We start from the raw sequence: 12,429 nt of genomic DNA, 5'->3' as shown, positions 1-12,429 counted from the left end.
ATTTCTGACCAGGGTAACAACTTCATATCTAGGTATTTGATGTCCCAATGGGAGGAATGTGGTGTAAGTTACAAGTTCACCACTCCTTACCATCCTCAAGGAAATGGGTCATTGAGAGATTCAACCCCATGAAGGCTAAGTGGGACTTCATCTTGCCATGCCTTCAGTTTGTTTACAGAGAAGTACCACAGAAATCCTTAGGGTTCAGTCACTTTGAATTACTGTATGGGCATCCTGTAAGAGGACCTCTCAGTCTTGTGAAAGAAGGCTGGGAGAAAGCTCCCAGGAAACCTCCCCAGGATGTATTTAGCTACATGCTGGCCTTCAGCTACCAGAGTGCTTGCTTCAGGAGCTCACTCAGGAGAACCTGTATGCAAGCCAGAGAGAGATTAAATTATGGTATGACCAGAATGCCACTCTGGTAGTGTTTCAACTTGGCCAGAAAGTGTTTGTGATGGCGCCAGTGACACTACAGGACAAGTGGACTGGGCCATGTGAGGTGATGGAGTGCAAGAGTGAAGTCCACCACCTGGTGAACTTGCAGTTCCCAAGAAACTCTTTGAGGGTCCTGTACGGGAACTGCCTGAAGCCACACTTTGAGAGGTCTGAAGTGAATATGCTCTTGGCAACAGATGCTGGAATGAAAGAGGAGAGTGAGCCTCTTCCTGACCTCCTGTCTACTAAGGAGCAAGATGGGTCAGTGGATGGTGTGAACCTCTCCCTCACCCTGCCCCCCAGAGCAGCAGAGGGACTATCGCTAGATGCTGGGACAGTTCGCCTCCCTGTTCTCCCTGACACCAGGCATCACCCAGTGGTGTGTCCATGATGTGGACACTAGGGACAGCCTTCCTGCAAAACACAAGATTTACAGGTTGACTGAAAGGGTCAAGGCCAGCATCAAGGAAGAAGTTTCTAAGATGTTGGCATTAAGGGTGATTGAGCCCTCCAGCAGCCCCTGGGCTAGCCCATTGGTCTTGGTTCCAAAATCTGCTGCAGCCGGTGCCACACCTGAGCTTCAGTTCTGTGTGGACTACTGTGGTCTCAATGCCATCACCAGGACTGTGACGCACACCCCATACCCAGAGCTATTGAGCTCATAGATTGGTTAGGAGCTGCCAAGTTCCTCAGCATGCTTGACTTGAAGTCTGGGTACTGGCAGATTGCCTTAACTGATGGGGCCAAAGAGAGGTCTGCGTTCTTAATGCCAGAGGGGCTTTACCAGTTCCAGGTCATGCCCTTTGGGTTGAAGAACACCCCTGCCACATTCCAGAGACTGGTCAACAAGGTACTGTCTGGACTGGAGGATTCCAACACTGCCAACCTGGATGACATTGCAGTTTTCTGCTCCAGCTGGGAGGAACACTTGCACCACCTCTGTGAAGTTTGAAGGCCCTGCAGAAAGCAGGAGTCACAATCAGGGCCAGTAACTGCCAGATAGGGCAGGGGTCTGTGTTGTACTTAGGCCACTAGGTAGGAAGCGGCCAGGTGGCGCCCTACAACCAAAGATTGACACCATTTTGGCTTGGAGCCCCCCCAAGACCTAGACTGAGGTGAAAGCCTTCTTAGGTGTCACTGGCTATTACTGAAGGTTTGTCAAATGATATGGCACCATTGTTGCCTCCTTGACTGAGCTTCCTTCCAGGAAGCGGCCAAGGAAAGTGATCTGGAATGATGCCTGTCAGACTGCTTTTGATGTCCAGAAATCTGCCGTGGCATAGCACCTGTGCTCAAGGCACCCAATTTCTCCCAAGAATTTGTTGTGCAGACAGATGCTTCAGAGGATGGTGTGGGTGCAGTTCTCACACAACTGAATGATGAAGGCCTGGACCAACCTGTAACTTGCATTAGTAGAAGGCTACTTCCCAGGGAACAGAGGTGGAGTGCAATTGAGCGAGAAGCTTATGCTTTGGTCTGGGCGATGAAGAAGATAAGACCCTACTTGTTTGGGACTCACTTCCAGGTTCAGACAGACCACAGGCCCCCCAGATGGTTAATGCAAATGAGGGGTGAAAACCCAAAACTGTTGAGGTGGCCCATTTCCCTACAGAGGATGGACTTTACAGTGGAACACCGCCCTGGTACAGAACACACCAATGCTGAAGGTCTGTCCAGATTCTTCCACCTTGGTGATGAGAATTCCCAGGAGGATTGGTAGATTTTCTTACTATTCAGCTGGAGTGGCAAGTGTTAGACTTGGCATCCTTGCCATGGTTTCCCCTGACTTTTTGCTTCTACCTCCTGTATTTTTGCCTGTGAGCTGGATTTCGTTTTTGCTGGCGCTTTGGGCACTTTGCCACTGCTGATCAGTGTCAAAGTGCAAGTAATCCCTGTTTAAATTGTGATTATGATTGGTTATTCGCGATTGGCATTTTGGATTTACTGGTAAGTCCCTAGTAAAGTGCACTGTGTGTGCCCAGGCCCTTAAATCAAATGATACTAGTGGGCCTGCAGCACTGGTTGTACCACCCACATGAGTTGCCCTATATATGTGTCTCAGACCTGTCACTGCAGTGTCTCTGCGCAGTTTGTACTGCCATGTCGACCTGGCAAGGGCACCCACTTGCCCGGCCCTAACTGTTGCTTTTCTTACATGTAAGGTACCCCTCAGGTAAGCCCAAAGTACCCCCATGGGGAGGGTGCAGTGTACGCGAAAGGTAGAACATGTACTGGTGTGTATTACATCTCCTGAAAGTGAAATACTGTGTATTTTGTTTTTCACTGGTGTAACTTTCAATTGGGACAAGATAGAGGTTTGTAAATTAGGCTCTCTGAATTCAGAATTTAATACCACATCTTTTAGTGAAAGTGGTTTTTAAATTGTGTGTTTGAAAATGCCACTTTCAGAAACTGGGCGATACCAAATGGGATGATGGACGGAGCGTTTGAGCAAATCAAACACTCACCCCCAGTCAACTGATCTGGGTTTAATCCATCATCATTCTTTAGCTCACTCCACCACCCCAGTTCAGACATGGCCATATGCAAATCAGTCTGACCCTGTGCCTCATGGGAACAGTCCAGCCCGAACTGTCAAGCCATATCTTCCCTGGACCGGAAACAAGCATCCTGGGACCGGTATCGGGTTCATAACCCTCATCAGCCAGGCTATCTTGAATCCAGTGGCAAAGTGAGCAAGGGACCCATGTCTGGTCATACCCTGCCAACTTAGGGCGAACAAAGCGATACCAAAGGGGATAATGGACGGAGCGTTTGAGCAAATCAAACACTCACCCCCAGTCAACTGATCTGGGTTTACATATGGCCATGCCTGAACTCGGCTGGTGGAGTGAGCTAAAGAATGATGATGGATTAAACCCAGATCAGTTGACTGGGGGTGAGTGGTTGATTTGCTCAAATGCTCCGTCCATCATCCCCTTTGGTATCACTTTCAGAAACTGGCCATTTTCTTGTTTAATCATCCTGTGTGCCTCTGCCTGTTTGTGTATTGACAGCCTGGTTTTGGAGTGACTGGAGCTGGGGATGTGCAGTCACTCTAGACAGTCACAAGGGGAGTTGAGGTGTTATGTTATGTTAAGATAATTTGTAATGTGCATGGCTGCCCCAGAGCTAATTTCAAAGAGGAGGACCACGCAGGAAAACAGAGGGTTAGACAGAAAATAGCCAGGTCTTAACGGCCCTTCTAAAGGCCCAGTGATTCTGAATACTCCTAATGGAAAGAGTTAATGCGTTCCAAAGGAGCTGGGGCTTTGGCAGAAGGGTGAAGGAAAAAAGAAAAAAAGGGTGGGATGACCCTGCAGAGAGGGCCGAGTCCAGCATGGGCTCACCATGCGCAATTCTAATCGGTACAAACATTTGAGTAAGAATTATCATCCCAGTAATGAACAACTCAGGGATAACAAATATTTTTTATGGTGAATAAGATATAGACCCTATTTATCATCTTACATACCTAACAAGTTGGTCCAATGTTCACTTTTTGCCTGGCAGCATACTATTATTATTATTAGTACTAGTAGCAGTGGTAGTAGTAGCGATAGTAGTAGCAGTAGTAGCAGCAGCAGTAGTAGTTGCAGTAGTAGGAGTAGTGGTAGTAGCAGTAGCAGTAGAAGTAGCAGCAATAGTAGTTAGTAGTAGTAGTAGTAGCAGTAGTAGAAGTAGTATTATGAAGTATGTTGTCAAGCCATCTGATGCTCTCTTGTATACCTGAAAGCCTTCAGTTAAGTGTAACAACAGACAGCAAGGCACCCTAAGTAGGAGGAGTTTCTTACATCTTCTCCTCCTTAGTATATCTGTGGAGCATTTGGGGGTGTAAATGCTTGGCACCCCATGCTTGCTACCCCAATCTGAAAACAATATTTTCATTTGAAGCTTTTCGGAAGCGCTGGAGCATCGCTTTTTATTACTTTTTGTACTGTTTGACATTGGAACCTCTCAATAAGATCATCTTGCAGAGAAAGCTTTATTGAGTTTACATCAATTACAGCAACAAAAATTCACATGTAATTGGAATAGGAAAAGTTGCAGCGTGATGGGTGGAGGGCATGGGGAAGGGGGCTTCAGGGTGACCAGTAGGGTGGGCAAAAGACAAACTTCATGGTGAGAGAGAGAAACAGGGAGAGAGATATGAAAGTAAAGGCGTGACAGAGAACAGAAAGTAAAGCTATGGGAGGAGAGGAGAGATTGTGAAAGAAAGGTACAGAAGATATGAGCAGGATATGGAAACTTGCATGACCACAGCTAATAGGAAAATCAACAGCTTCAGTTTAAGCCATGCTGGTATACCTTTTTTGAAGTGATTATTGGAACGTTTTCTTTGTACACAAAAAAATGGGTAAAAAAAAAAGAATTGGAAATGTGCATTCTAGTTTGTTCCTCTTGACTACCCTTACGCACAATTACTACTAATTTGCAAATGAGGCTCTCCTCCGCTAAGGCGGAGGAGCGTTGCCCCACTGCTTCGCAGCAGTGAAGTAAAGGAAACATAAAATGACAATAAGTAGGGTTATTATCATTTTATGTTTCCTTCTGCTGCAGCTTTGTGTTTGGGGGAGGGCTGCACCTACGACAGAGGAGCAGGGCAGGAGTGGTTTGCCCACTCCTAAGTGCACATGACCATTTGGCCGGCCTGACATTCATGCGCGCATTACAGCCTGCGTGGAGAACATGCCCAGGCCCCCATTCCCTGGCTGAGGGCTCAGACCAATCACAACACTTCATTGCAGAGTTGTGATTGGCTATCGGGAGGCTGGAAGCCAGGTGCTTCTTGCTGCTTCCTGCATCCTGCTGCGGGGCCGGAGTCAGGAAGAAGAGGACGGAGAAGAGACGCCGGCCTGCCACCAAAAGGTTTTTTTTTTTAAACTATTTTCATAGCACCCCCCCAACCTCCGTTCCCCCTGCCCTGGCCTCCCCACCCGGGTCCGATAGCAGCCGCTACTGGACTCGCATATTCCTGACACTTCAAGTACAATAAAATTGATGCAGTGTACAGAGACTGAAACCTTGTGGCATATGAAAAGATGACAGGAAGAAATATACTTCTCTATACTATGCCTGGGCAGCCACAGCTAAGATTACAGAGTGCCTCCTGGGGGATCTCAGATCGTGCTGGTACAGTTTCAGGTTCAGGCCAGCCAGTTAAAGAGTGCTCAAAGAGTGTACAGTCATACTACCCAGTGGTAAATGTGCCCATTCTAAATCTGGCCTTGAAACTCTAATTTTGCATTCATTTGCAACGTGACCTCTGCTCAAATCGTAGTACCTTTTGCCCCTGGCCCCATAGCCAGTGATTTGAATGGTTAGATTGTAACCCTCTCATCGCACATTTCAAGTGAAGAGTGTCACAGCTCTTGCTCCTTATGACAGATAGCTGCAGCATCGGCACATTTTTTTTAACATATAGTGAAAGTGAACGAACAGGTTGATTCGCTTTTTTAGGAGTATTCTAGTCTGTGAAAAATCCTACAAAATTATTTGTGAAACACAAAACTTGGCTACCGGTTTGTTGCAATCTGGTTATAAACCGTAGAAAGCTGCAAACCCACAACATTTTGGGAAGTGGAACAGATTTGTGAAACGCGCGGCTAATGCACTCCGCAAGTGAGATTTGCTCTGCCTGCAGGCTTGCAGCTGTATGCTAAGCAGTCGCCTTAAAGGTATATTAATAACCTGGGTCAGAAGCACCTCAGCTCAGTTGTGTCTCACTCAACATTTCTCGGAAGCTCTTCCGACCTTCAAGCTCACTAACCATTTTGAACGGTATAAGCAACAGAGCAGGTGAAATCAAACGGCATTGGCGGCCGGTGAACTATGACCCTGGTGAGGCGCAAGTACGTACCTGAACTGAATAAATGAGAAGAATTCCATCGTCACTTCACCGCTTCACGTTTGTTTTTATTTTCTCATGTTACTCAGAATTCAATGTAAGCAGCTTTGCGAAAATTGAGGGGCTTATTTACAAGCCCCTTGCGCCACCAGCGCATTTTGCTGCCCCATATTTACAATGGCACAGCCCCTTTAAACGCAGCACTTTGAGTGTAAGGGGTGTTCCACGGATGTTGCTATGAGTGTTCGCATGCAACACCCATGGAACCAGACACATTTACAGATTTACGAGAAATCGTAAACCTGGAAATGCGTCTGAATTCTCTTTTTTAAAGGCGCTTGTTGATGGGTTCGCCCGAATCTTCTCAGGGAGAGAGTTCCAAATTCAGCAGATTTAGAGAAAGATTTCTTTTTTCTAAATCTGGGGATTACCAGCAAGAAGGACTTAGAACTTCAAAGGGAGTCGGTACATTCAGAGATTTTTAGGTTATTTGTGAGGTATCTAGGTTCATCATGGTGTATGGCATTGTGAGTCATGCATGCTATCGTCAACTGGATCTTACCTTCTACTGGGAGCCATCAGAGCGATTTTAAAGCGGATGTGATGTGGTCAAAACAACGATTTCCTGTGACCAGTCTCACAGCAGCAAGAAAAGTTGCTTTGATTTGGGCAAAGCTTGATTTTGGTAAACCCGTTAGTCACTGGCGTAACAAAAGTTGAGTTGGCCTCCCTGCTAGTTACATGGAGGGCCCCCCCCGCTCCGGATTGAATGCGGAGCTCCCAGGCCTCACTACTGTGCAGAGGGGGCCCCCTGCAGCTCCGGGGCCCCCCGCACCGCAGGGGATGCGAGGACCTGTGTTACACCACTGCCGTTAGTGTCCTACTTCTTTAATCCAGCCTGGAAAATACTAGGGACTGAACAGCTTTCTTGAAATCTGGTGGTGGGATAATAATAGGTTTAACGTTCCTAAGGAGGTTGTTAGACCTGGCATACATTGGTGTGGTTTTCCCTCTAACGTTTTGCCTTCAGACCGCTTGTTTTTACTGACTTCATTTTTGCTGGCTTTAGGACTCTGCACACTTTACCACTGCTAACCAGTAGCACTTTAAACATTTCTCAGGCCTGCCCCTGCATGTGGCTGTGTATGTGCAGTTTTGAACTGCCATTTCGACCTGGCAAACGAAATCAGGGGTGTAACACAGGGTCCGCAGCCCCTGCGGTGCGGGGGGCCCCCAAACTGCAAGAGGCCCCTTCAGCACAGTACTTTTGCCCGAGAGTTCCTGACAAAATTCGGAGCTGGGGCCCCTCCATGCATCTTGCAGGGGGGCCCCCTCAAATTTCGTTACGCCACTGAAATAAATCTTTTCAAGAATCACTGGTGAACTGTGTTGTTCAACAGAATCAGGGTGCACAGCCTATGTGGGGCCTGTAGGCCCATGTATCTCCAAGTAAACATTTTTTATCATATTTTTATCATCAATTTTGTCCATCGCTTGTTGCAATTTACTCAAAATGAGTGAAAGTAGTCCGGTTTTCCATGTTTTATTGGGTTTCAAATCATTCCAACGCACTTTATTCCATTGGACACATCACTACAAATATCATCCTTAAAATTAAGCCCAATGCATTTCGAGAAAACGATCTCTTCTTCAGGGGCATCTGTTGAAAATTATTATGGAGAACATCCCATTATGGTAAACGCCAACAGATCGCATTAACTAAAGTAATGCACTCCCCATTTAACTCATGCCCATGTTACTACTAACGTAAGCCCCAAAAACCTATCACATTAAATAACTTTTCACCTACATAAAATGCATAAATCATAAATACACCCAGCCATTATTATCGTTAACAAACCCCTGTCTTAAGTGCGCTTGAACTTCATTGCGCAAACATACATGCTGCATGTGAAACATTCCCATTACCAACTTAAACTAAGTGAGCCCACTCAAACTCCCACTATGAAAACGAAAAACAATGTACATAAATCACTTACTCCGTGTTATTCTAAAAAAACCTTTGTAGTTTAAAACCAAATACTGCAGTGTCGAAAAAACCTTGTTAGACTCCTCGATTGCTGCTCAATAGCATGGTGCATTCCCCCCTTCAATCAATCAATCAGGGTTTTGTGAAGCACACTACTCACCCATGAGGATCTAAAGGCGCTGGGGGAGGGTGTGAGCAACTCAGTTGGGGTCATTCGAAGAGCCAGGTCTTGAAGTCCTTCCAGAATTGGTGCAGTGCTGGGCTCCGTCGGAGGTGAAGGGGGAGTTTGTTCCAGTTCTTGGCTGCAAGGTAGGAGAAGGATCTTCTACCTTCTCTGGTCTTGTAAAAACGTGGGACGGGGGCTAGAGAGAGGTCGGCTGAGTGGAGGTTTCTCTTGGGGGCATGGAAGGAGATTCAGTTGTTGAGGTATTGGGGTCCAGTGTTGTGGAGGGCTTTGTAGGCATGTGTGAGCAGCTTGAAGGCTATTCTCTTTTCGACGGGTAGCCAGTGGAGATCACAGAGGTGTTGGGTGATGTGGTTGTGCCGAGAGATATTGAGAATGTCTGGCTGCAGCGTTCTGGATGGTCTGGAGTTTACACAGGAGTTTTTTTGTTGATTCCGGCGTAGAGGGCATTGTCGTAGTTCAGTCTACTGGTGATGAGTGCGTGAGTGACGGCTTTCCTGGAGTCGGGGGGATCCACTTGAACGTCTTGCGAAGTATGTAGAGGATGTTGAAGCATGCAGAGGATACGGCGTTGATCTGGCGATTCATGGTGAGTGATGAGTTGAGTATGATGCTGAGGTTGCATGCATGGTCTGTTGGGGTGGTTGGGTTCATGAGGGCGGGTGGCCACCAGGTGTCGTTCCATGCAGAGAGGTGGAACCGAGAATGAGCACTTCTGTTTTCTTCGAGTTGAGCTTTATGCAGCTGTTCCTCATCCAGGCCGTGACAGCTTTTATTCCTCTTGGAAGTTGTGCCTGGTGATGTTGGGTTCCTTGGTAAGGGAGAGGATGAGCTGTGTGTCATCAGCATAGGAGACGATGTTGAGCCCGTCGGTTCTGACGATGGCTGTGAGGGGGGCCATGTAGACGTTGAAGAGTGTGGGGCTGAGGGAGGATCCTTGGGGTACTCTGCATCTGATCTCTGTTGGTTCTGAGATGAAGGGTGGGAGTCTTATTCTCTGTGTTCTGCCAGAGAGGAAAGAATGTATCCAGTCTAAGGCCTTTCCCTGGATGCCGGCATCTTGGATCCTAGTGGCTAGTGTGCGGTGTGAGTTTGTTGCAGAAGTCTTGGGAGGGAGGGACGTCAGATGTTTCGCTGTTGGGTTTGGCAAATTCCTGTATGACGGCGAAGAGTTCCTTGTAGTTATGGACGTTGGAGAGGATTCTGTCTTCGGTGAAGATTTGATTTGATGAGTTGGTGGTGTGCTGTGATGGCTGTTTTTAGGCAGAGCGTGCTTTCGGGCTTTTTCTTTTTCTCCACGTCTTCTCCAGTTGTCGGCAGGGGGCTTGGATTCTTAGAGATCCATTGTGAACCAGTTGGCTTTCTTGTGGTGTCACAGCGTGGTGTTCTGGAGGGGGGCGAGAGTGTTGGCGCAGTTGGTGATCCATTGGTGTAGGTTGCTTGCCACTGTGTTGGTGTCTTTTGTAATTGGGGGTGGAGTGCAGGTAAGAGTGGAGGTGAGGTGTTCTTCTGAAACTTAGTTCCAGCTTCTGCGTGGGAGGCGGTGTGTGTGCTTGTGTGCAGTGAGTTTCGTAAAGCAGAAATGGATGCTGTGGTGGTCATTCCAGAGCAGTTCCGTGGTGTGGCTGAAGTGAATGTTGCTTCCTCTGGTGCAGATGGGGTCGAGTGTGTGTCCTGCTGTGTGAGTGCGGGTGGATACAAGTTGCTTCAGTCCTATGTAGGTGAGGTTCTCCAGGAGGGCGATGGTGTTGGGGTCACTGTGGTTGTCCAGGTGGAAGTTTAGGTCTCTGAGTAGTATGTAGTGTGTAGAGGTGAGGGCGTGAGTGCGATGTGGTCGGCGATGGCATTGGTGGAGGGGGAGCGGGGGCCAGGAGGTCTGTAATAGAGTGTTCCACGGAGAGTCATTCTGGGGTTGGGCTGGATCTGGAAGTGGATGTGTTCTATGGGGGGGGCCAGTCGTCGTCTGAGTTGGTTGTTGTCAGTCGAAGGGAACTTTTGTGGATGATGGCGATGCCTCCTCCTGGGCGGTTGGGGTGGTCTTTTCTCAGGACCTTGTATTCCTCGGGGATGGCAGTTGCATTGGTGGGTGTGGAGCTGGCATTCTGCAGGTCTCTGTGAGTGAGGCGACGTCGGACGTGTGAGTGTTGAGGAGGTCCCAGTTTTCCATGGCATTTCTGTGCAGGGAGGGTACTTTGAGGAGGATGCAGCTCAGTGGTTTGTGTGTGGTGGCGTCTGGTGGGTTGGGGGTTGCTGCCAGGGTCCGGAGGTGGGTGAATGTGTAGCTGCAGTGTTGGCAGGAGATCGGGCCTTGGGTGTTGCTCTGTGTTGAGAGCTGGCAGTTGTTGCATCTGGGGGTGAGAGCAAGGAGAGTGTTGGGGTTGTAGCTGCGGGTGGTCAGTGGACCAGGATCCCTTGCGCTGGTTGCGGTCGGGTCAAGGACCGGCACAGATGGGCTTGCCTTTGGGCACCAGAGGAGCACCCGCTACGCGCATCCACTGCGTGGCCGTGCAGTGGCCACCATTAAGTAGGGGTCAGGGGGAGGGCAATCAGCTGGGAGGCAGGTGGCAGGAGCGACTTGCTGGGGGAGGGAGGGGCCGCAGGGGCAGCAGCAGTGGGGAACACAGGAAGAGGGAGCGGGGAGGGAAAGAATCCCTAATCCATAATACATTTTGGCCATCTCATCCCAGTGGAGACAGCATTATAAAGTGACTAGTGCTTTTTCCAAGACCATGTTTTCTAAAAAATACATAATTTAGAATGAAACACCATGTCGAATGCACTCGACAGTTCCATAAAAGTGCAATGCACTTTTCTTTACTTGGACATATTTTCCAATCAAAAGAGAGAGATTTAGACATTGTTCTACTGTTGTGGTTCAGATGTTGTTTGTCTCAGCCTACTCCTCCAGCCTCACGAGATGTACCCAGCCCAGAATTTTCACTGTGGAGTCCAGTAAGGATACTGCTTGGTAGCAAGCTGCATTGTTTCCATCGCCCTTTTTAGGTCTCGGCTAGCGAAGGCTGCCCTTGCGCAGTCTCGCTTGCGAGATTTAATGACTTGGAGAAGAGGGGCTTGAACCCGCCCCTCTTCTCCCCTGTTCTCCACTGGCTGGCCTCTTGAATGCTGGCCAGCCATTGGAGAAGAGGTCAGTCATTCCGATTAGGCCCCGTCCTTTTCGGATCGGGGGGCGTGTTTTTTGCAAGAAGTCTCATTCTCTCCTCCAGCCAATGGCTGGAGGAGAGAAAAGACAAACACGCCCCCGAATCCGAAAATGCCGCTGCCTTTCTCCGAGGCATTTCTGCTCTGCCTCGGAGAAAGGCAGTGGTGTGCTTAGTGGTGTGCTTGTTAAATGTAAATTTTCTCGAAGTATTGTACTGTACAATGCGCCATTTGGCTCCTTTGTGTCAAACGTTTCTGGGTGGTGGAACCTTCCAAGCCCAAACACTTCTTGGGAGGTTGGAGAGGTTTTCTTTCCTCTGCTGGTTGAGTGGGGAGTTGGTGTTTAACCCTCACTGGCTTTAGGGTTCTCCAGCCTCCTCTCGGCTACCGCTTATGCCCAGTGAGTACCCTAGCAGTGAAAAGGCAAAACAACGAACCGCCCTCTCGCTGCCATAAATTGTGTTAGTAATAAGAGCCACAATATTAGAATCTGTCTATAGACTAAAAGCATTATTCTCGAACATCTTTGCGTTAAGTAGTAAGCTTCGTTGAGCAACCGCCTCCTTCTGCGTCTCCTGCCACCACCCTACGTAATCGCGCAGAATGAGCTGTAAGCAGCGAGATTGGTGCAATAAAACCCCTCGCAGAAACGGGTGCGCCGTGCTTTCCGAGTGCCCGTCTCGCAGGGATACTTGTGACAGCTGTGAGCCTTCTTTCAATGCGAGTTAATGTCCAACTACAAATAACAAGAAAAGTCAATAAAGAGCAAGTGAACTGAACACAACAGCAGACCCGGCTCGGGTTTCCTCGGGA

This window comes from Triturus cristatus, chromosome 7, assembly GCF_964204655.1.
Source record: "Triturus cristatus chromosome 7, aTriCri1.1, whole genome shotgun sequence".
Taxonomy (NCBI): Eukaryota; Metazoa; Chordata; class Amphibia; order Caudata; family Salamandridae; genus Triturus; species Triturus cristatus.
This window is presented reverse-complemented; position numbering follows the sequence as displayed.